Source organism: Oncorhynchus clarkii, chromosome 18 (assembly GCF_045791955.1).
Source record: "Oncorhynchus clarkii lewisi isolate Uvic-CL-2024 chromosome 18, UVic_Ocla_1.0, whole genome shotgun sequence".
In the NCBI taxonomy this organism is placed as follows: domain Eukaryota; kingdom Metazoa; phylum Chordata; class Actinopteri; order Salmoniformes; family Salmonidae; genus Oncorhynchus; species Oncorhynchus clarkii.
Window position 1 is genome coordinate 64,845,238 of NC_092164.1, and position 23,108 is coordinate 64,868,345.

General features: G+C 49.3%; 1 pseudogene; it reads left to right on the forward strand.

Moving 5' to 3' along the window:
- The window catches only part of LOC139372768 (gamma-aminobutyric acid type B receptor subunit 1-like), a 274,428-nt pseudogene that overhangs the window by 135,499 nt on the left and 115,821 nt on the right, over positions 1-23,108 (forward strand).

Here is a 23,108-nt window from a genome sequence, read left to right on the forward strand (position 1 = left end):
AAATATTTAACAGCTGCTTGCTATTCCTTTCGGGAGTCTGTAGAATTCTTAACATTCGGAGCGTTCTAAAAAATCCTGAAAGTCAATGACTGCATTTGGCACGCTTCATAGTGCCTGTGCATCTCTCTGTCTCGCTCTGTCTCAGCCCTTCACTCAGGCAAGCAGAGGTGCTCAATACTAAACAGTTGAAAATACAAAAATATCTACATAGTTTGTGCTGACAGTTTTTTTTCTCTCTGTAGGCTATGTGTGTGTGTTGTTGGGTTCATTTGATGCGTTGGGCCCAAGCTGCACAGTTCATGGATGGCACCGAAAGACCGGGTCTCCCTGTTTATAGCTCCCTAGCCAAACTTTGCAGTGTTTATTTTTTGTGTGTGCTATTTCTTTTACATGATTTGCTCAGAAAGTTTCTTGTATTATTACCTACAGCAAAAAATAACTTTTGGACACCCACAAAAATTGAGCAGAAATTTGCTTTCTCTGACCTGGATTCATTGTTTGTACCCGAGGCAGCTCTAATCATCCCTGGGGCTACACCAAAACGCTGATGCCAGAGAAGAAGAAGAAGTGGGGCCCTAGTCAGACTCAGGCAGTGTGCATACCATCCACCGCTTCAGAGAATATTACTCGCTAAGGTTCAGTCCCTGGACAATAAAGTAGACGAGCTCAGGGCGAGGATCTCCTGCCAGAGAGACATCAGGGACGGTAACATACTCAGTTTTACGGAATCTCCGGACATATTGTCCGTGTCCATTCAGCCAGTGGACTTCTCCTTCTCCCTCATGTGCGGACATGAAGAAAGAACCCTCTGTGAAAGAGGCAGAGGGGTTTGTTTCATGATTAACAACTCATGGTGGGATTGTGGTAAAATACAGACAGTCATTTTGTTCTCCCGATCTGGAATACTTCACCATGAAATACTAACCGCGTTACCTCCCGAGTTAATTGTCTTCGGTCATCGTCACTGCTTTGTACACCATCCTCCCCCCCCCCCCCCCCCCCTGCCCTACTTTCGGAAAATCAGATCACGCCTCCATTATGCTCCTCCCCACCTATACGCAGAAACTTAAACAGGAAGCACCTGTGGTAAGTACTGTTCAACGTTGGTCTCACCAATTGGAATCTGTGCTTCAAGATTGTTTTGATCATGTGGATTGGGAATGTTCTTGAAGGTCCTCAGCGTGCACATCACTGATGACCTGAAATGGTCCCTTCACGTTGACAGTGTGGTGAAGAGGTGCAACAGCGCCTCTTCAACCTCAGGAGGCTGAAGGAGTTTGGCTTGGCCTCTAAGACCCTCACAAACCTCTACAAGTATATGTACACAGTTTCTTCAGAAAGTATTCACACCCCTTGACTTTTTTCTACATTTTGTTGTCAAAATGGAACTATGTCTTTCAATTTATTTTACAAATTAATAAAACATGAAAAGCTGAAATGTATTGAGTTAATGAGTATTAAACACCTTTGTTATGGCAAGTCTAAATAAGTTCAGAAGTAAGAATTAACTTTTTCAAGTCACATAATAAGTTGCATGGACTGTGTTTAACATGATTTTTGAATGACTACCTCCCTGGAAGGTCCCTCAGTCGAGCATTGAATTTCAAACAGGAAAAAACTGATGATGGATCAACAACATTGTAGTTACTCTACAATACTAACCTACTTGACAGAGAAAGAAGGAAACCTATACAGAATACAAATATTCCAAAACATGCATCCTGTTTGCAATAAGGCAAGAAAGTAAAACTGCAAAAAATGTGTCAAAGAAATTAACTTTATGTCCTGAATACAAATCAATATGTTTGGGGCAAATCCAATACAACACATCACTGTGTACCACTCTTCATATTTTCAACCATGGTGGTGGCTGCATCATGTTATGGGCATGCTTGTCATCAGCATGGACTACAGAGTTTTTTTGTTGATATAAATAGAGCTAAGCACATGCACATTCCTAGAGGAAAACCTGGTTCAGTCTGCTGTCCAACAGACACTGGGAGACAAATTCACCTTTCAGCAGGACAATAACCTAAAACACAAGGCCAAATCTACACTGGAGTTGCTTACCAAGATGATATTGAATGTTCCTGAGTGGCCCAGTTACAGTTATGACATAAATCAGCTTCAAAATCTATGTCAAGACTTGAAAATGGCCCCAAACACGTCACTGACTCAATGAGCCCCAAGCACATCACTGACTCAATGAGCCCCAAGCACATCACTGACTCAATGAGCCCCAAGCACACCACTGACTCAAAGAGCGTCAAACATGTCACTGACTCAACGAGCCTCAAACATGTCACTGACTCAGAATAAACAGGCGTGCCTGAACTGATTGTGACTGGGTGGGTGGGGTTAGCCTGAACTGATTGTGACTGGGTGGGTGGGGTTAGTCTGAACTGATTGTGACTGGGTGGGTGGGGTTAGTCTGAACTGATTGTGACTGGGTGGGTGGGGTTAGTCTGAACTGATTGTGACTGGGTGGGTGGGGTTAGTCTGATCTGATTGTGACTGGGTGGGTGGGGTTAGTCTGAACTGATTGTGACTGGGTGGGTGGGGTTAGTCTGAACTGATTGTGACTGGGTGGGTGGGGTTAGCCTGAACTGATTGTGACTGGGTGGGTGGGGTTAGTCTGAACTGATTGTGACTGGGTGGGGTTAGTCTGAACTGATTGTGACTGGGTGGGTGGGGTTAGTCTGAACTGATTATGACTGGGTGGGTGGGGTTAGTCTGAACTGATTGTGACTGGGTGGGTGGGGTTAGTCTGAACTGATTGTGACTGGGTGGGTGGGGTTAGTCTGAACTGATTGTGACTGGGTGGGTGGGGTTAGTCTGAACTGATTATGACTGGGTGGGTGGGGTTAGTCTGAACTGATTGTGACTGGGTGGGTGGGGTTAGTCTGAACTGATTGTGACTGGGGGTGGGGTTAGTGGGTGGGTGGGTGGAGTTAGTTGAGTCTGAACTGATTGTGACTGGGTGGGTGGGGTTAGTCTGAACTGATTATGACTGGGTGGGTGGGGTTAGTCTGAACTGATTGTGACTGGGTGGGTGGGGTTAGTCTGAACTGATTGTGACTGGGTGGGTGGGGTTAGTCTGAACTGATTGTGACTGGGTGGGGTTAGTCTGATCTGATTGTGACTGGGTGGGTGGGGTTAGTCTGAACTGATTATGACTGGGTGGGTGGGGTTAGTCTGAACTGATTGTGACTGGGTGGGGTTAGTCTGATCTGATTGTGACTGGGTGGGTGGAGTTAGCCTGAACTGATTGTGACTGGGTGGGTGGGGTTAGCCTGAACTGATTGTGACTGGGTGGGTGGGGTTAGTCTGAACTGATTGTGACTGGGTGGGTGGGGTTAGTCTGATCTGATTGTGACTGGGTGGGTGGGGTTAGTCTGAACTGATTGTGACTGGGTGGGTGGGGTTAGTCTGAACTGATTGTGACTGGGTGGGTGGGGTTAGCCTGATCTGATTGTGACTGGGTGGGTGGGGTTAGTCTGATCTGATTGTGACTGGGTGGGTGGGGTTAGTCTGAACTGATTGTGACTGGGTGGGTGGGGTTAGTCTGAACTGATTGTGACTGGGTGGGTGGGGTTAGTCTGAACTGATTGTGACTGGGTGGGTGGGGTTAGTCTGATCTGATTGTGACTGGGTGGGTGGGGTTAGTCTGAACTGATTGTGACTGGGTGGGTGGGGTTAGTCTGAACTGATTGTGACTGGGTGGGTGGGGTTAGCCTGAACTGATTGTGACTGGGTGGGTGGGGTTAGTCTGAACTGATTGTGACTGGGTGGGGTTAGTCTGAACTGATTGTGACTGGGTGGGTGGGGTTAGTCTGAACTGATTGTGACTGGGTGGGTGGGGTTAGTCTGAACTGATTGTGACTGGGTGGGTGGGGTTAGTCTGAACTGATTGTGACTGGGTGGGTGGGGTTAGTCTGAACTGATTGTGACTGGGTGGGTGGGGTTAGTCTGAACTGATTGTGACTGGGTGGGTGGGGTTAGTCTGAACTGATTATGACTGGGTGGGTGGCGTTAGTCTGAACTGATTGTGACTGGGTGGGTGGGGTTAGTCTGAACTGATTGTGACTGGGTGGGTGGAGTTAGTCTGAACTGATTGTGACTGGGTGGGTGGGGTTAGTCTGAACTGATTATGACTGGGTGGGTGGGGTTAGTCTGAACTGATTGTGACTGGGTGGGTGGGGTTAGTCTGAACTGATTGTGACTGGGTGGGTGGGGTTAGTCTGAACTGATTGTGACTGGGTGGGTGGGGTTAGTCTGATCTGATTGTGACTGGGTGGGTGGGGTTAGTCTGAACTGATTGTGACTGGGTGGGTGGGGTTAGTCTGAACTGATTGTGACTGGGTGGGTGGGGTTAGTCTGATCTGATTGTGACTGGGTGGGTGGGGTTAGTCTGAACTGATTGTGACTGGGTGGGTGGGGTTAGTCTGAACTGATTGTGACTGGGTGGGGTTAGTCTGAACTGATTGTGACTGGGTGGGTGGGGTTAGCCTGAACTGATTGTGACTGGGTGGGTGGGGTTAGTCTGAACTGATTGTGACTGGGTGGGTGGGGTTAGTCTGATCTGATTGTGACTGGGTGGGTGGGGTTAGTCTGAACTGATTGTGACTGGGTGGGTGGGGTTAGTCTGAACTGATTGTGACTGGGTGGGTGGGGTTAGCCTGATCTGATTGTGACTGGGTGGGTGGGGTTAGTCTGAACTGATTGTGACTGGGTGGGTGGGGTTAGTCTGAACTGATTGTGACTGGGTGGGTGGGGTTAGTCTGAACTGATTGTGACTGGGTGGGTGGGGTTAGTCTGAACTGATTGTGACTGGGTGGGTGGGGTTAGTCTGATCTGATTGTGACTGGGTGGGTGGGGTTAGTCTGAACTGATTGTGACTGGGTGGGTGGGGTTAGTCTGAACTGATTGTGACTGGGTGGGTGGGGTTAGCCTGAACTGATTGTGACTGGGTGGGTGGGGTTAGTCTGAACTGATTGTGACTGGGTGGGGTTAGTCTGAACTGATTGTGACTGGGTGGGTGGGGTTAGTCTGAACTGATTATGACTGGGTGGGTGGGGTTAGTCTGAACTGATTGTGACTGGGTGGGTGGGGTTAGTCTGAACTGATTGTGACTGGGTGGGTGGGGTTAGTCTGAACTGATTGTGACTGGGTGGGTGGGGTTAGTCTGAACTGATTATGACTGGGTGGGTGGGGTTAGTCTGAACTGATTGTGACTGGGTGGGTGGGGTTAGTCTGAACTGATTGTGACTGGGTGGGTGGAGTTAGTCTGAACTGATTGTGACTGGGTGGGTGGGGTTAGTCTGAACTGATTATGACTGGGTGGGTGGGGTTAGTCTGAACTGATTGTGACTGGGTGGGTGGGGTTAGTCTGAACTGATTGTGACTGGGTGGGTGGGGTTAGTCTGAACTGATTGTGACTGGGTGGGGTTAGTCTGATCTGATTGTGACTGGGTGGGTGGGGTTAGTCTGAACTGATTATGACTGGGTGGGTGGGGTTAGTCTGAACTGATTGTGACTGGGTGGGGTTAGTCTGTGACTGGGTGGGGTTAGTCTGATCTGATTGTGACTGGGTGGGTGGAGTTAGCCTGAACTGATTGTGACTGGGTGGGTGGGGTTAGCCTGAACTGATTGTGACTGGGTGGGTGGGGTTAGTCTGAACTGATTGTGACTGGGTGGGTGGGGTTAGTCTGATCTGATTGTGACTGGGTGGGTGGCGTTAGTCTGAACTGATTGTGACTGGGTGGGTGGGGTTAGTCTGAACTGATTGTGACTGGGTGGGTGGGGTTAGCCTGATCTGATTGTGACTGGGTGGGTGGGGTTAGTCTGATCTGATTGTGACTGGGTGGGTGGGGTTAGTCTGAACTGATTGTGACTGGGTGGGTGGGGTTAGTCTGAACTGATTGTGACTGGGTGGGTGGGGTTAGTCTGAACTGATTGTGACTGGGTGGGTGGGGTTAGTCTGATCTGATTGTGACTGGGTGGGTGGGGTTAGTCTGAACTGATTGTGACTGGGTGGGTGGGGTTAGTCTGAACTGATTGTGACTGGGTGGGTGGGGTTAGTCTAAACTGATTGTGACTGGGTGGGTGGGGTTAGCCTGAACTGATTGTGACTTGGTGGGTGGGGTTAGTCTGAACTGATTGTGACTGGGTGGGTGGGGTTTGTCTGAACTGATTGTGACTGGGTGGGTGGGGTTAGCCTGAACTGATTGTGACTGGGTGGGTGGGGTTAGCCTGAACTGATTGTGACTGGGTGGGTGGGGTTAGCCTGAACTGATTGTGACTGGGTGGGTGGGGTTAGCCTGAACTGATTGTGACTGGGTGGGTGGGGTTAGTCTGAACTGATTGTGACTGGGTGGGTGGGGTTAGTCTGATCTGATTGTGACTGGGTGGGTGGGGTTAGTCTGAACTGATTGTGACTGGGTGGGTGGGGTTAGCCTGAACTGATTGTGACTGGGTGGGTGGGGTTAGTCTGAACTGATTGTGACTGGGTGGGTGGGGTTAGTCTGAACTGATTGTGACTGGGTGGGTGGGGTTAGTCTGAACTGATTGTGACTGGGTGGGTGGGGTTAGTCTGATCTGATTGTGACTGGGTGGGTGGGGTTAGTCTGAACTGATTGTGACTGGGTGGGTGGGGTTAGTCTGAACTGATTGTGACTGGGTGGGTGGGGTTAGTCTGAACTGATTGTGACTGGGTGGGTGGGGTTAGTCTGAACTGATTGTGACTGGGTGGGTGGGGTTAGTCTGATCTGATTGTGACTCGGTGGGTGGGGTTAGTCTGAACTGATTGTGACTGGGTGGGTGGGGTTAGTCTGAACTGATTGTGACTGGGTGGGTGGGGTTAGCCTGAACTGATTGTGACTGGGTGGGTGGGGTTAGTCTGAACTGATTGTGACTGGGTGGGTGGGGTTAGTCTGAACTGATTGTGACTGGGTGGGTGGGGTTAGCTCTTCCATTTCTTATTTGGAGTTCTTACTATTGACCAGTGTTCCAAACAAAACTCATCTCAATCACGTGTAGGCTCGCCTTGGCCTGTATCCCAAATACCACTCTATTCCTTATAAATTGCTATACTTTGGACACTGTGTAGGTTTAGGGAATAAGGTGTCATTTGGGGATAAATTCTAGCAGTCAGTTTAACCCTTCCCCTTGCTCATAATTGGGCCCAACGATGTCACATTACCGATGTGTCTTTCACGTGGAATGGGTTTAATGTGGACATGAGGAGGGGCTTTACGGTGGAAATCATGTCTTTCACGTGGAATGGGTTTAGTGTGGACATGAGGAGGGGCTTTACGGTGGAAATCATGTCTTTCACGTGGAATGGGTTTAGTGTGGACATGAGGAGGGGCTTTACGGTGGAAAGGAATACATGAATATACTAGCTAGAGGATTTGACCATTGACTTCTCCCACTTCATAAAAATGAACTGTGTGCGTCCTAAATCGGAGCCTATGCTGTATAGTGCACTGCTTTTGACCAGGGTGCATAGGTCTCTGGTCTAAAGTAGTGCACTATATAGGGGATAGGGTTCCATAGGGCTCTGGTCTAAAGTAGTGCACTATATAGGGAATACGGTTCCATAGGGCTCTGGTCTAAAGTAGTGCACTATATAGGGAATTAGGTGCCATTTGGGATGCATTCTGTGACTGCACCATTGAATAGGGCACTGGATCAAATGACTGATATTTCACCTATACAGTCCAAACAGTAGTCTCACTGGGAATATATTCTGGTCGACAGCAAATAGAGAAAAATGACTTCAAACTGATTACACAGAGGAACCTGATTTTGTTTGATTTGTGTGATCGTACAAATTGAGTTAGCAGTGGGCCCGAGGCAACAGATTTCCCCCTTTCCTTAACCACAGTGTTGCCTAATGGCATACTGTACTATCCCTATATAGTGCACTACTTTAGACCAGAGCCCTATTCCCTATATAGTGCACTACTTTAGACCAGAGCCCTATGGAACCCTATTCCCTATATATAGTGCACTACTTTAGACCAGAGCCCTATGGAACCCTATTCCCTATATATAGTGCACTACTTTAGACCAGGGCCCTATGGAACCCTATTCCCTATATATAGTGCACTACTTTAGACCAGAGCCCTATGGAACCCTATTCCCTATATAGTGCACTACTTTACCAGGGCCCTATTCCCTATATAGTGCACTACTTTAGACCAGGACCCTATTCCCTATATAGTGCACTACTTTAGACCAGAGCCCTAAGGAACCCTATTCCCTATATAGTGCACTACTTTAGATCAGAGCCCTATTCCCTATTATAGAGCACTACTTTAGACCAGAGCCCTATTCCCTATATAGTGCAGTACTTTAGACCAGGGCCCTATTCCCTATATAGTGCACTACTTTAGACCAGGACCCTATTCCCTATATAGTGCACTACTTTAGACCAGAGCCCTATGGAACCCTATTCCCTATATAGTGCACTACTTTAGATCAGAGCCCTATTCCCTATTATAGAGCACTACTTTAGACCAGAGCCCTATTCCCTATATAGTGCACTACTTTAGACCAGGGCCCTATTCCATATATAGTGCACTACTTTAGACCAGGACCCTATTCCCTATATAGTGCACTACTTTAGATCAGGACCCTATTCCATATATAGTGCACTACTTTAGACCAGGACCCTATTCCCTATATAGTGCACTACTTTAGACCAGAGCCCTATTCCCTATATAGTGCACTACTTTAGATCAGAGCCCTATTCCCTATTATAGAGCACTACTTTAGACCAGAGCCCTATTCCCTATATAGTGCACTACTTTAGACCAGAGCCCTATTCCCTATATAGAGCACTACTTTAGGCCAGAGCCCTATTGAACCCTATTCCCTATATAGTACACTACTTTAGACCAGAGCCCTATTCCCTGTATAGTGCACTACTTTAGACCAGAGCCCTATTCCCTATATAGTGCACTACTTTAGACCAGGACCCTATTCCCTATATAGTACACTACTTTAGACCAGGACCCTATTCCCTATATAGTGCACTACTTTAGACCAGAGCCCTATTCCCTATATAGAGCACTACTTTAGGCCAGAGCCCTATTGAACCCTATTCCCTATATAGTACACTACTTTAGACCAGAGCCCTATTCCCTATATAGTGCACTACTTTAGACCAGAGCCCTATTCCCTATATAGTGCACTACTTTAGACCAGGGCCCTATTCCATATATAGTGCACTACTTTAGACCAGGACCCTATTCCCTATATAGTGCACTACTTTAGACCAGAGCCCTATTCCCTATATAGAACACTACTTTAGGCCAGAGCCCTATTGAACCCTATTCCCTATATAGTACACTACTTTAGACCAGAGCCCTATTCCCTATATAGTGCACTACTTTAGACCAGAGCCCTATTCCCTATATAGTGCACTACTTTAGACCAGGGCCCTATTCCATATATAGTGCACTACTTTAGACCAGGACCCTATTCCCTATATAGTACACTACTTTAGATCAGGGCCCTATTCCCTATATATAGTGGACTACTTTTGGGCAGGGCCCATAGATGGTGCGTTACTTTTGCCCACAGCCCTATGGGGACATACATAGGGCATAGTGTGCCAATATCAGGTGTCCTTGGGATGTGCCTCACCTTGACTCTGGGCTCTTCCTGTTTATTGGTGTTGTTGTGTGCAGACTAGTGTGAAATGAATCACTGACCCGCTCAATCTCTCCACAGTTTAACATACAAATAGCACTTGTATGTTTTTTTGCGGGGTGCCGTATGTAATCAGTCTACCTCAATTTCTCCCTAAACCGACTACTCTCTCTCTCTCCTCTCTCTCCACCCCCTACCTCCCTCCCTCCCCTTCTACCCCCATTGCTTTCCCACTCTACCTCCCCACTGCCTCTATCCCATTCTCCCCTTGCAACCTCTTCCTCTTCATCTCTCTATCCCCACACTCCCTCACCCTCTTTCTCCCTCCCCTTCTCCTCTCCCTCTCCCCTCTTTCTCCCTCTCTCCCTTTCTTCCTCTCTTCACTCCCTTATCCCATCTCCCTCTTTCTCCCTTATTCCCCCTCTGCCTCACCCACTCCCCCCTTTTCCATCCCTCTCCCTTATTCCCCCTCCATCCCTCTCCCTTATTCCCCTCCTCTATCCCTCTCCCTTATTCCCCCTCCATCCCTCTCCCTTATTCCCCGTCTCTATCCCTCTCCCTTATTCCCGTCTCTATCCCTCTCCCTTATTCCCCCTCTATCCCTCTCTGTTACGCACGCCTCTATGAAGAGGGAACGCAACACCCTGCTACAACTAAACTCTCTGTGAAGCGAAAGAGGTATGGACTGTAGGTGCGAGTAAGAATGACAACAGGCAGAATGTGGTACCGTTTTACAAGGACTTTATTCCTGTACACGGTAATATGGGGAAAAGGGGCTGGACGGAACCAAAGCAAAGAAAGTAAATCTCAAAGCCCCCCCCTCTCCTATCTTACCTGCCTACCCACTACTTACCTAATTTAGCACCACTAACCAAAATACAGGGAGTGGTGCCCTAACCAAAATACAGGGAGTGGTCCGCCCAGGTCTTACCTAGTGTGCCTAGACAGTGAATATACTACGGGTATATGTATGCCCGCGGGCCTCTTGCCTAAGCACTCCCAAGGTGCCTTCCCCTTCCCCCCTGGGAACAAATGAAACAGAATATTACACAATTTTACAAACAAACTAAGAAACAAAGGACATCAACTAAGCTCTATCTGAGCAACAAACTCACAGAACATACCCACTCTCAGCAATGAACTCCCAGCAAAACTCTCTATCACAAACAATCGCTCAGCAATGGCCTCAGCAAAATCTCTCTAGCAAAATCTCTCTCAGCAATCCCTACCTCCAAAATCTCTCTCTCCTGAACAGAACACTGGCTTATATATAGCTTCAGAATGAATGTAACTGGAGACAGCTGTGTCTTGACGAGGGGGCGGGGTCAGCTCTCCAATTAGCCCTGGAGTCGACCAATCAGCTGCTTGAGGGATTTCAGGAAGCCATTTCCTGAAATAAAACACATGCAAATACACAAACTACAACACAAACTGGGGAACGTAACACTCTCCCTTATTCCCACTCTATCCCTCTCCCTTATTCCCGTCTCTATCCCTCTCCCTTATTTCCGTCTCTATCCCTCTCCCTTATTCCTAGTCTCTATCCCTCTCCCTTATTCCCCTCCTCTATCCCTCTCCCTTATTCCCAGTCTCTATCCCTCTCCCTTATTCCCCCTCTATCCCTCTCCCTTATTCCCCCTCTATCCCTCTCCCTTATTCCCGTCTCTATCCTTCTCCCTTATTCCGCTTATCTATCCCTCTCCCTTATTCCTCTCCTCTATCCCTCTCCCTTATTCCCCTTACCTATCCCTCTCCCTTATTCCCCATCTCTATCCCTCTCCCTTATTCCCCTTCCCTATCCCTCTCCCTTATTCCCGTCTCTATCCCTCTCCCTTATTCCCCTCCTCTATCCCTCTCCCTTATTCCCCCTCTATCCCTCTCCCTTATTCCCCCTCTATCCCTCTCCCTTATTCCCGTCTCTATCCCTCTCCCTTATTCCTGTCTCTATCCCTCTCCCTTATTCCTCTCCTCTATCCCTCTCCCTTATTCCCCATCTCTATCCCTCTCCCTTATTCCCGTCTCTATCCCTCTCCCTTATTCCTCTCCTCTATCCCTCTCCCTTATTCCCGTCTCTATCCCTCTCCCTTATTCCCCTCCTCTATCCCTCTCCCTTATTCCCCTCCTCTATCCCTCTCCCTTATTCCCCTTCCCTATCCCTCTCCCTTATTACTCCTCTATCCCTCTCCCTTATTCCCCTCCTCTATCCCTCTCCCTTATTCCCCTCCTCTATCCCTCTCCCTTATTCCCCTTCCCTATCCCTCTCCCTTATTACTCCTCTATCCCTCTCCCTTATTCCTGTCTCTATCTCTCTCCCTTATTACTCCTCTATCCCTCTCCCTTATTCCCGTCTCTATCTCTCTCCCTTATTACTCCTCTATCCCTCTCCCTTATTCCCGTCTCTATCTCTCTCCCTTATTACTCCTCTATCCCTCTCCCTTATTACTCCTCTATCCCTCTCCCTTATTCCCCTCCTCTATCCCTCTCCCTTATTCCTCTCCTCTATCCCTCTCCCTTATTCCCCTTCCCTCTCCCTTATTCCCGTCTCTATCCCTCTCCCTTATTCCCCTCCTCTATCCCTCTCCCTTATTCCCCCTTTATCCCTCTCTCTTATTCCCGTCTCTATCCCTCTCCCTTATTCCTCTACTCTATCCCTCTCCCTTATTCCCCATCTCTATCCCTCTCCCTTATTCCCCTTCCCTATCCCTCTCCCTTATTCCCGTCTCTATCCCTCTCCCTTATTCCCCTCCTCTATCCCTCTCCCTTATTCCATCTCTATCCCTCTCCCTTATTCCCCCTCTATCCCTCTCCCTTATTCCCGTCTCTATCCCTCTCCCTTAATCCTCTCCTTCTATCCCTCTCCCTTATTCCCCATCTCTATCCCTCTCCCTTATTCCCGTCTCTATCCCTCTCCCTTATTTCTCTCCTCTATCCCTCTCCCTTATTCCCGTCTCTATCCCTCTCCCTTATTCCCCTCCTCTATCCCTCTCCCTTATTCCCTTCCTCTATCCCGCTCCCTTATTCCCCTTCCCTATCCCTCTCCCTTATTACTCCTCTATCCCTCTCCCTTATTCCATCTCTATCCCTCTCCCTTATTCCCCCTCTATCCCTCTCCCTTATTCCCGTCTCTATCCCTCTCCCTTAATCCTCTCCTTCTATCCCTCTCCCTTATTCCCCATCTCTATCCCTCTCCCTTATTCCCGTCTCTATCCCTCTCCCTTATTCCCCATCTCTATCCCTCTCCCTTATTCCCCTTCCCTATCCCTCTCCCTTATTCCCGTCTCTATCCCTCTCCCTTATTCCCCTCCTCTATCCCTCTCCCTTATTCCCGTCTCTATCCCTCTCCCTTATTCCCCTCCTCTATCCCTCTCCCTTATTCTCTTCCTCTATCCCTCTCCCTTATTCCCCTTCCCTATCCCTCTCCCGTATTACTCCTCTATCCCTCTGCCTTATTCCCGTCTCTATCTCTCTCCCTTATTACTCCTCGATCCCTCTCCCTTATTCCCGTCTCTATCTCTCTCCCTTATTACTCCTCTATCCCTCTCCCTTATTCCCCTCCTCTATCCCTCTCCCTTATTCCCCTCCTCTATCCCTCTTCCTTATCCCTCTCCCTTATTCCCGTCTCTATCCCTCTCCCTTATTCCCCTCCTCTATCCCTCTCCCTTATTCCCCTTCCCTATCCCTCTCCCTTATTCCCGTCTCTATCCCTCTCCCTTATTCCCCTCCTCTATCCCTCTCCCTTATTCCCGTCTCTATCCCTCTCCCTTATTCCCCTCCTCTATCCCTCTCCCTTATTCTCTTCCTCTATCCCTCTCCCTTATTCCCCTTCCCTATCCCTCTCCCGTATTACTCCTCTATCCCTCTGCCTTATTCCCGTCTCTATCTCTCTCCCTTATTACTCCTCTATCCCTCTCCCTTATTCCCCTCCTCTATCCCTCTCCCTTATTCCCCTCCTCTATCCCTCTTCCTTATCCCTCTCCCTTATTCCCGTCTCTATCCCTCTCCCTTATTCCCCTCCTCTATCCCTCTCCCTTATTCCCCTCCTCTATCCCTCTCCCTTATTCCCGTCTCTATCTCTCTCCCTTATTACTCCTCTATCCCTCTCCCTTATTACTCCTCTATCCCTCTCCCTTATTCCCCCTCTATCCCTCTCCCTTATTCCTCCTCTATCCCTCTCCCTTATTCCTCCTCTATCCCTCTCCCTTATTCCCCTCCTCTATCCCTCTCCCTTATTCCCTTCCTCTATCCCTCTCCCTTATTCCCGTCTCTATCCCTCTCCCTTATTCCCCTCCTCTATCCCTCTTCCTTATCCCTCTCCCTTATTCCGCTTATCTATCCCTCTCCCTTATTCCCCTCCTCTATCCCTCTCCCTTATTCCCAGTCTCTATCCCTCTCCCTTGTTCCCGTCTCTATCCCTCTCCCTTATTCCCGTCTCTATCCCTCTCCCTTATTCCTCTCCTCTATCCCTCTCCCTTATTCCCCTTCCCTATCCCTCTCCCTTATTCCCCATCTCTATCCCTCTCCCTTATTCCCCTTCCCTATCCCTCTCCCTTATTCCCGTCTCTATCCCTCTCCTTATTCCCCTTCCCTATCCCTCTCCCTTTTTCCCCCTCTATCCCTCTCCCTTATTCCCCCTCTATCCCTCTCCCTTATTCCCGTCTCTATCCCTCTCCCTTATTCCTCTCCTCTATCCCTCTCCCTTATTCCCCATCTCTATCCCTCTCCCTTATTCCCGTCTCTATCCCTCTCCCTTATTCCTCTCATCTATCCCTCTCCCTTATTCCCGTCTCTATCCCTCTCCCTTATTCCCCTCCTCTATCCCTCTCCCTTATTCCCCTTCCCTATCCCTCTCCCTTATTATTCCTCTATCCCTCTCCCTTATTCCCCTCCTCTATCCCTCTCCCTTATTCCCCTCCTCTATCCCTCTCCCTTATTCCCCTTCCCTATCCCTCTCCCTTATTACTGCTCTATCCCTCTCCCTTATTCCCGTCTCTATCTCTCTCCCTTATTACTCCTCTATCCCTCTCCCTTATTCCCGTCTCTATCTCTCTCCCTTATTACTCCTCTATCCCTCTCCCTTATTACTCCTCTATCCCTCTCCCTTATTCCCCTCCTCTATCCCTCTCCCTTATTCCTCTCCTCCATCCCTCTCCCTTACTCCCCTTCCCTATCCCTCTCCCTTTTTCCCGTCTCTATCCCTCTCCCTTATTCCCCTCCTCTATCCCTCTCCCTTATTCCCCCTCTATCCCTCTCCCTTACTCCCCGTCTCTATCCCTCTCCCTTATTCCTCTCCTCTATCCCTCTCCCTTATTCCCCATCTCTATCCCTCTCCCTTATTCCCCTCCTCTATCCCTCTCCCTTATTCCATCTCTATCCCTTTCCCTTATTCCCCCTCTATCCCTCTCCCTTATTCCCGTCTCTATCCCTCTCCCTTAATCCTCTCCTTCTATCCCTCTCCCTTATTCCCCATCTCTATCCCTCTCCCTTATTCCCGTCTCTATCCCTCTCCCTTATTTCTCTCCTCTATCCCTCTCCCTTATTCCCGTCTCTATCCCTCTCCCTTATTCCCCTCCTCTATCCCTCTCCCTTATTCCCTTCCTCTATCCCTCTCCCTTATTCCCCTTCCCTATCCCTCTCCCTTATTACTCCTCTATCCCTCTCCCTTATTCCATCTCTATCCCTCTCCCTTATTCCCCCTCTATCCCTCTCCCTTATTCCCGTCTCTGTCCCTCTCCCTTAATCCTCTCCTTCTATCCCTCTCCCTTATTCCCCATCTCTATCCCTCTCCCTTATTCCCGTCTCTATCCCTCTCCCTTATTTCTCTCCTCTATCCCTCTCCCTTATTCCCGTCTCTATCCCTCTCCCTTATTCCCCTCCTCTATCCCTCTCCCTTATTCTCTTCCTCTATCCCTCTCCCTTATTCCCCTTCCCTATCCCTCTCCCTTATTACTCCTCTATCCCTCTCCCTTATTCCCCTCCTCTATCCCTCTCCCTTATTCCCCTCCTCTATCCCTCTCCCTTATTCCCCTTCCCTATCCCTCTCCCTTATTACTCCTCTATCCCTCTCCCTTATTCCTGTCTCTATCTCTCTCCCTTATTACTCCTCTATCCCTCTCCCTTATTCCCGTCTCTATCTCTCTCCCTTATTACTCCTCTATCCCTCTCCCTTATGACTTCTCTATCCCTCTCCCTTATTCCCCTCCTCTATCCCTCTCCCTTATTCCCCTCATCTATCCCTCTTCCTTATCCCTCTCGCTTATTCCCGTCTCTATCCCTCTCCCTTATTCCCCTCCTCTATCCCTCTCCCTTATCCCTCTCCCTTATTCCCCTCCTCTATCCCTCTTCCTTATCCCTCTCCCTTGTTCCCCTCCTCTATCCCTCTCCCTTATTCCTGTCTCTATCTCTCTCCCTTATTCCCCCTCTATCCCTCTCCCTTATTCCCCTCCTCTATCTCTCTCCCTTATTACTCCTCTATCCCTCTGCCTTATTCCCGTCTCTATCTCTCTCCCTTATTACTCCTCTATCCCTCTCCCTTATTACTCCTCCATCCCTCTCCCTTATTCCCCCTCTATCACTCTCCCTTATTCCTCTCCTCTATCCCTCTCCCTTATTCCCCTTCCCTATCCCTCTCCCTTATTCCCGTCTCTATCCCTCTCCCTTATTCCCCATCTCTATCCCTCTCCCTTATTCCCCTTCCCTATCCCTCTCCCTTATTCCCGTCTCTATCCCTCTCCCTTATTCCCCTCCTCTATCCCTCTCCCTTATTCCATCTCTATCCCTCTCCCTTATTCCCCCTCTATCCCTCTCCCTTATTCCTGTCTCTATCCCTCTCCCTTAATCCTCTCCTTCTATCCCTCTCCCTTATTCCCCATCTCTATCCCTCTCCCTTATTCCCGTCTCTATCCCTCTCCCTTATTTCTCTCCTCTATCCCTCTCCCTTATTCCCGTCTCTATCCTTCTCCCTTATTCCCCTCCTCTATCCCTCTCCCTTATTCCCTTCCTCTATCCCTCTCCCTTATTCCCCTTCCCTATCCCTCTCCCTTATTACTCCTCTATCCCTCTCCCTTATTCCATCTCTATCCCTCTCCCTTATTCCCCCTCTATCCCTCTCCCTTATTCCCGTCTCTATCCCTCTCCCTTAATCCTCTCCTTCTATCCCTCTCCCTTATTCCCCATCTCTATCCCTCTCCCTTATTCCCGTCTCTATCCCTCTCCCTTATTTCTCTCCTCTATCCCTCTCCTTTATCCCCGTCTCTATCCCTCTCCCTTATTCCCCTCCTCTATCCCTCTCCCTTATTCCATTCCTCTATCCCTCTCCCTTATTCCCCTTCCCTATCCCTCTCCCTTATTACTCCTCTATCCCTCTCCCTTATTCCCCTCCTCTATCCCTCTCCCTTATTCCCCTCCTCTATCCCTCTCCCTTATTCCCCTTCCCTATCCCTCTCCCTTATTACTCCTCTATCCCTCTCCCTTATTCCCGTCTCTATCTCTCTCCCTTATTACTCCTCTATCCCTCTCCCTTATTCCCGTCTCTATCTCTCTCCCTTATTACTCCTCTATCCCTCTCCCTTATGACTCCTCTATCCCTCTCCCTTATTCCCCTCCTCTATCCCTCTCCCTTATTCCCCTCCTCTATCCCTCTTCCTTATCCCTCTCGCTTATTCCCGTCTCTATCCCTCTCCCTTATTCCCCTCCTCTATCCCTCTCCCTTATCCCTCTCCCTTATTCCCCTCCTCTATCCCTCTTCCTTATCCCTCTCCCTTATTCCCCTCCTCTATCCCTCTCCCTTATTCCCGTCTCTATCTCTCTCCCTTATTCCCCCTCTATCCCTCTCCCTTATTCCCCTCCTCTACCTCTCTCCCTTATTACTCCTCTATCCCTCTGCCTTATTCCCGTCTCTATCTCTCTCCCTTATTACTCCTCTATCCCTCTCCCTTATTACTCCTCTATCCCTCTCCCTTATTCCCCCTCTATCCCTCTCCCTTATTCCTCCTCTATCCCTCTCCCTTATTCCTCCTCTATCCCTCTCCCTTATTCCCCTCCTCTATCCCTCTCCCTTATTCCCCTCCTCTATCCCTCTCCCTTATTCCCGTCTCTATCCCTCTCCCTTATTCCCCTCCTCTATCTCTCTCCCTTATTACTCCTCTATCCCTCTCCCTTATTCCCCTCCTCTATCCCTCTCCCTTATTCCCCTCCTCTATCCCTCTTCCTTATCCCTCTCCCTTATTCCCGTCTCTATCCCTCTCCCTTATTCCCGTCTCTATCTCTCTCCCTTATTCCCCCTCTATCCCTCTCCCTTATTCCCCTCCTCTATCCCTCTCCCTTATTCCCCTCCTCTATCTCTCTCCCTTATTACTCCTCTATCCCTCTCCCTTATTCCCTTCTCTATCTCTCTCCCTTATTACTCCTCTATCCCTCTCCCTTATTACTCCTCTTTCCCTCTCCCTTATTCCCCCTCTATCCCTCTCCCTTATTCATCCTCTATCCCTCTCCCTTATTCCTCCTCTATCCCTCTCCCTTATTCCCCTCCTCTATCCCTCTCCCTTATTCCCGTCTCTATCTCTCTCCCTTATTACTCCTCTATCCCTCTCCCTTATTCCCGTCTCTATCTCTCTCCCTTATTCCCCTCCTCTATCCCTCTCCCTTATTCCCCTCCTCTATCCCTCTCCCGTATTCCCCTTCCCTATCCCTCTCCCTTATTCCCGTCTCTATCCCTCTCTCTTATTCCCCTTCCCTATCCCTCTCCCTTATTCCCCTCCTCTATCCCTCTCCCTTATTCCCCTTCCCTATAATTCTCCCTTATTCCCGTCTCTATCCCTCTCGCTTATTCCCCTTCCCTATCCCTCTCCCTTATTCCCGTCTCTATCCCTCTCCCTTATTCCCCTTCCCTATCCCTCTCCCTTATTCCCGTCTCTATCCCTCTCCCTTATTCCCTTTCCCTATCCCTCTCCCTTATTCCCCTCCTCTATCCCTCTCCCTTATTCCCCTCCTCTATCCCTCTCCCTTATTCCCCTTCCCTATCCCTCTCCCTTATTCCCCTCCTCTATCCCTCTACCTTATTCCCCTTCCCTATCCCTCTCCCTTATTCCCCTCCTCTATCCCTCTACCTTATTCCCCTTCCCTATCCCTCTCCCTTATTACTCCTCTATCTCTCTCCCTTATACCATCTCCCTCTTTCTCCCTTATTCCCCCTCTGCCTCACCCACTCCCCCCTTTTCCATCCCTCTCCCTTATTCCCCTCCTCTATCCCTCTCCCTTATTCCTGTCTCTATCCCTCTCCCTTATTACTCCTCTATCCCTCTCCCTTATTCCCGTCTCTATCCCTCTCCCTTATTCCGCTATCCTATTCCGCTTCTCAACCCCTCTCCCTTATTCCGCTTATCCATCCCTCTCCCTTATTCCGCTTATCTATCCCTCTCCCTTATTCCCGTCTCTATCCCTCTCCCTTATTCCGCTTATCTATCCCTCTCCCTTATTCCCGTCTCTATCCCTCTCCCTTATTCCCGTCTCTATCCCTCTCCCTTATTCCGCTTATCTATCCCTCTCCCTTATTCCCGTCTCTATCCCTCTCCCTTATTCCGCTTATCTATCCCTCTCCCTTATTCCCGTCTCTATCCCTCTCCCCTTATTCCGCTTATATATCCCTCTCCCTTATTCCCGTCTCTATCCCTCTCCCTTATTCCCGTCTCTATCCCTCTCCCTTATTCCCGTCTCTATCCCTCTCCCTTATTCCCGTCTCTATCCCTCTCCCTTATTCCCAGTCTCTATCCCTCTCCCTTATTCCCCCTCTATCCCTCTCCATTATTCCCGTCTCTATCCCTCTCCCTTATTACTCCTCTATCCCTCTCCCTTATTCCCGTCTCTATCCCTCTCCCTTATTACTCCTCTATCCGTCTCCCTTATTCCCGTCTCTATCCCTCTCCCTTATTCCCCTTCCCTATCCCTCTCCCTTATTCCCCTCCTCTATCCCTCTCCCTTATTCCCCTTCCCTATAATTCTCCCTTATTCCCATCTCTATCCCTCTCGCTTATTCCCCTTCCCTATCCCTCTCCCTTATTCCCGTCTCTATCCCTCTCCCTTATTCCCCTTCCCTATCCCTCTCCCTTATTCCCCTCCTCTATCCCTCTCCCTTATTCCCCTCCTCTATCCCTCTCCCTTATTCCCCTTCCCTATCCCTCTCCCTTATTCCCCTCCTCTATCCCTCTACCTTATTCCCCTTCCCTATCCCTCTCCCTTATTCCCCTCCTCTATCCCTCTCCCTTATTCCCCTTCCCTATCCCTCTCTCTTATTACTCCTCTATCCCTCTCCCTTATACCATCTCCCTCTTTCTCCCTTATTCCCCCTCTGCCTCACCCACTCCCCCCTTTTCCATCCCTCTCCCTTATTCCCCTCCTCTATCCCTCTCCCTTATTCCTGTCTCTATCCCTCTCCCTTATTACTCCTCTATCCCTCTCCCTTATTCCCGTCTCTATCCCTCTCCCTTATTCCGCTATCCTATTCCGCTTCTCAACCCCTCTCCCTTATTCCGCTTATCTATCCCTCTCCCTTATTCCCGTCTCTATCCCTCTCCCTTATTCCGCTTATCTATCCCTCTCCCTTATTCCCGTCTCTATCCCTCTCCCTTATTCCGCTTATCTATCCATCTCCCTTATTCCCGTCTCTATCCCTCTCCCTTATTCCCGTCTCTATCCCTCTCCCTTATTCCGCTTATCTATCCCTCTCCCTTATTCCCGTCTCTATCCCTCTCCCTTATTCCGCTGATCTATCCCTCTCCCTTATTCCCGTCTCTATCCCTCTCCCCTTATTCCGCTTATATATCCCTCTCCCTTATTCCCGTCTCTATCCCTCTCCCTTATTCCCGTCTCTATCCCTCTCCCTTATTCCCGTCTCTATCCCTCTCCCTTATTCCCGTCTCTATCCCTCTCCCTTATTCCCAGTCTCTATCCCTCTCCCTTATTCCCAGTCTCTATCCCTCTCCCTTATTCCCCCTCTATCCCTCTCCCTTATTCCCGTCTCTATCCCTCTCCCTTATTCCCGTCTCTATCCCTCTCCCTTATTCCCAGTCTCTATCCCTCTCCCTTATTCCCAGTCTCTATCCCTCTCCCTTATTCCCCCTCTATCCCTCTCCCTTATTCCCGTCTCTATCCCTCTCCCTTATTACTCCTCTATCCCTCTCCCTTATTCCCGTCTCTATCCCTCTCCCTTATTACTCCTCTATCCGTCTCCCTTATTCCCGTCTCTATCCCTCTCCCTTATTCCGCTTCTCTATCCCTCTCCCTTATTCCTCCTTTATTTACTATTCCTCTGTTCCCTACAGTGTGATGAGATGGTTTACCATGAAATAGTTTGGAGCATATATAGTCTGCCTTTCTGTCTTCCTCTGTTCCCTACAGTGTGATCCAGGGGATCCCTCCTCTATCTCTCTCCCTTATTACTCCTCTATCCCTCTCCCTTATTCCCTTCTCTATCTCTCTCCCTTATTACTCCTCTATCCCTCTCCCTTATTACTCCTCTTTCCCTCTCCCTTATTCCCCCTCTATCCCTCTCCCTTATTCATCCTCTATCCCTCTCCCTTATTCCTCCTCTATCCCTCTCCCTTATTCCCCTCCTCTATCCCTCTCCCTTATTCCCGTCTCTATCTCTCTCCCTTATTACTCCTCTATCCCTCTCCCTTATTCCCGTCTCTATCTCTCTCCCTTATTCCCCTCCTCTATCCCTCTCCCTTATTCCCCTCCTCTATCCCTCTCCCGTATTCCCCTTCCCTATCCCTCTCCCTTATTCCCGTCTCTATCCCTCTCTCTTATTCCCCTTCCCTATCCCTCTCCCTTATTCCCCTCCTCTATCCCTCTACCTTATTCCCCTTCCCTATCCCTCTCCCTTATTACTCCTCTATCTCTCTCCCTTATACCATCTCCCTCTTTCTCCCTTATTCCCCCTCTGCCTCACCCACTCCCCCCTTTTCCATCCCTCTCCCTTATTCCCCTCCTCTATCCCTCTCCCTTATTCCTGTCTCTATCCCTCTCCCTTATTACTCCTCTATCCCTCTCCCTTATTCCCGTCTCTATCCCTCTCCCTTATTCCGCTATCCTATTCCGCTTCTCAACCCCTCTCCCTTATTCCGCTTATCCATCCCTCTCCCTTATTCCGCTTATCTATCCCTCTCCCTTATTCCCGTCTCTATCCCTCTCCCTTATTCCGCTTATCTATCCCTCTCCCTTATTCCCGTCTCTATCCCTCTCCCTTATTCCCGTCTCTATCCCTCTCCCTTATTCCGCTTATCTATCCCTCTCCCTTATTCCCGTCTCTATCCCTCTCCCTTATTCCGCTTATCTATCCCTCTCCCTTATTCCCGTCTCTATCCCTCTCCCCTTATTCCGCTTATATATCCCTCTCCCTTATTCCCGTCTCTATCCCTCTCCCTTATTCCCGTCTCTATCCCTCTCCCTTATTCCCGTCTCTATCCCTCTCCCTTATTCCCGTCTCTATCCCTCTCCCTTATTCCCAGTCTCTATCCCTCTCCCTTATTCCCCCTCTATCCCTCTCCCTTATTCCCGTCTCTATCCCTCTCCCTTATTACTCCTCTATCCCTCTCCCTTATTCCCGTCTCTATCCCTCTCCCTTATTACTCCTCTATCCGTCTCCCTTATTCCCGTCTCTATCCCTCTCCCTTATTCCCCTTCCCTATCCCTCTCCCTTATTCCCCTCCTCTATCCCTCTCCCTTATTCCCCTTCCCTATAATTCTCCCTTATTCCCATCTCTATCCCTCTCGCTTATTCCCCTTCCCTATCCCTCTCCCTTATTCCCGTCTCTATCCCTCTCCCTTATTCCCCTTCCCTATCCCTCTCCCTTATTCCCCTCCTCTATCCCTCTCCCTTATTCCCCTCCTCTATCCCTCTCCCTTATTCCCCTTCCCTATCCCTCTCCCTTATTCCCCTCCTCTATCCCTCTACCTTATTCCCCTTCCCTATCCCTCTCCCTTATTCCCCTCCTCTATCCCTCTCCCTTATTCCCCTTCCCTATCCCTCTCTCTTATTACTCCTCTATCCCTCTCCCTTATACCATCTCCCTCTTTCTCCCTTATTCCCCCTCTGCCTCACCCACTCCCCCCTTTTCCATCCCTCTCCCTTATTCCCCTCCTCTATCCCTCTCCCTTATTCCTGTCTCTATCCCTCTCCCTTATTACTCCTCTATCCCTCTCCCTTATTCCCGTCTCTATCCCTCTCCCTTATTCCGCTATCCTATTCCGCTTCTCAACCCCTCTCCCTTATTCCGCTTATCTATCCCTCTCCCTTATTCCCGTCTCTATCCCTCTCCCTTATTCCGCTTATCTATCCCTCTCCCTTATTCCCGTCTCTATCCCTCTCCCTTATTCCGCTTATCTATCCATCTCCCTTATTCCCGTCTCTATCCCTCTCCCTTATTCCCGTCTCTATCCCTCTCCCTTATTCC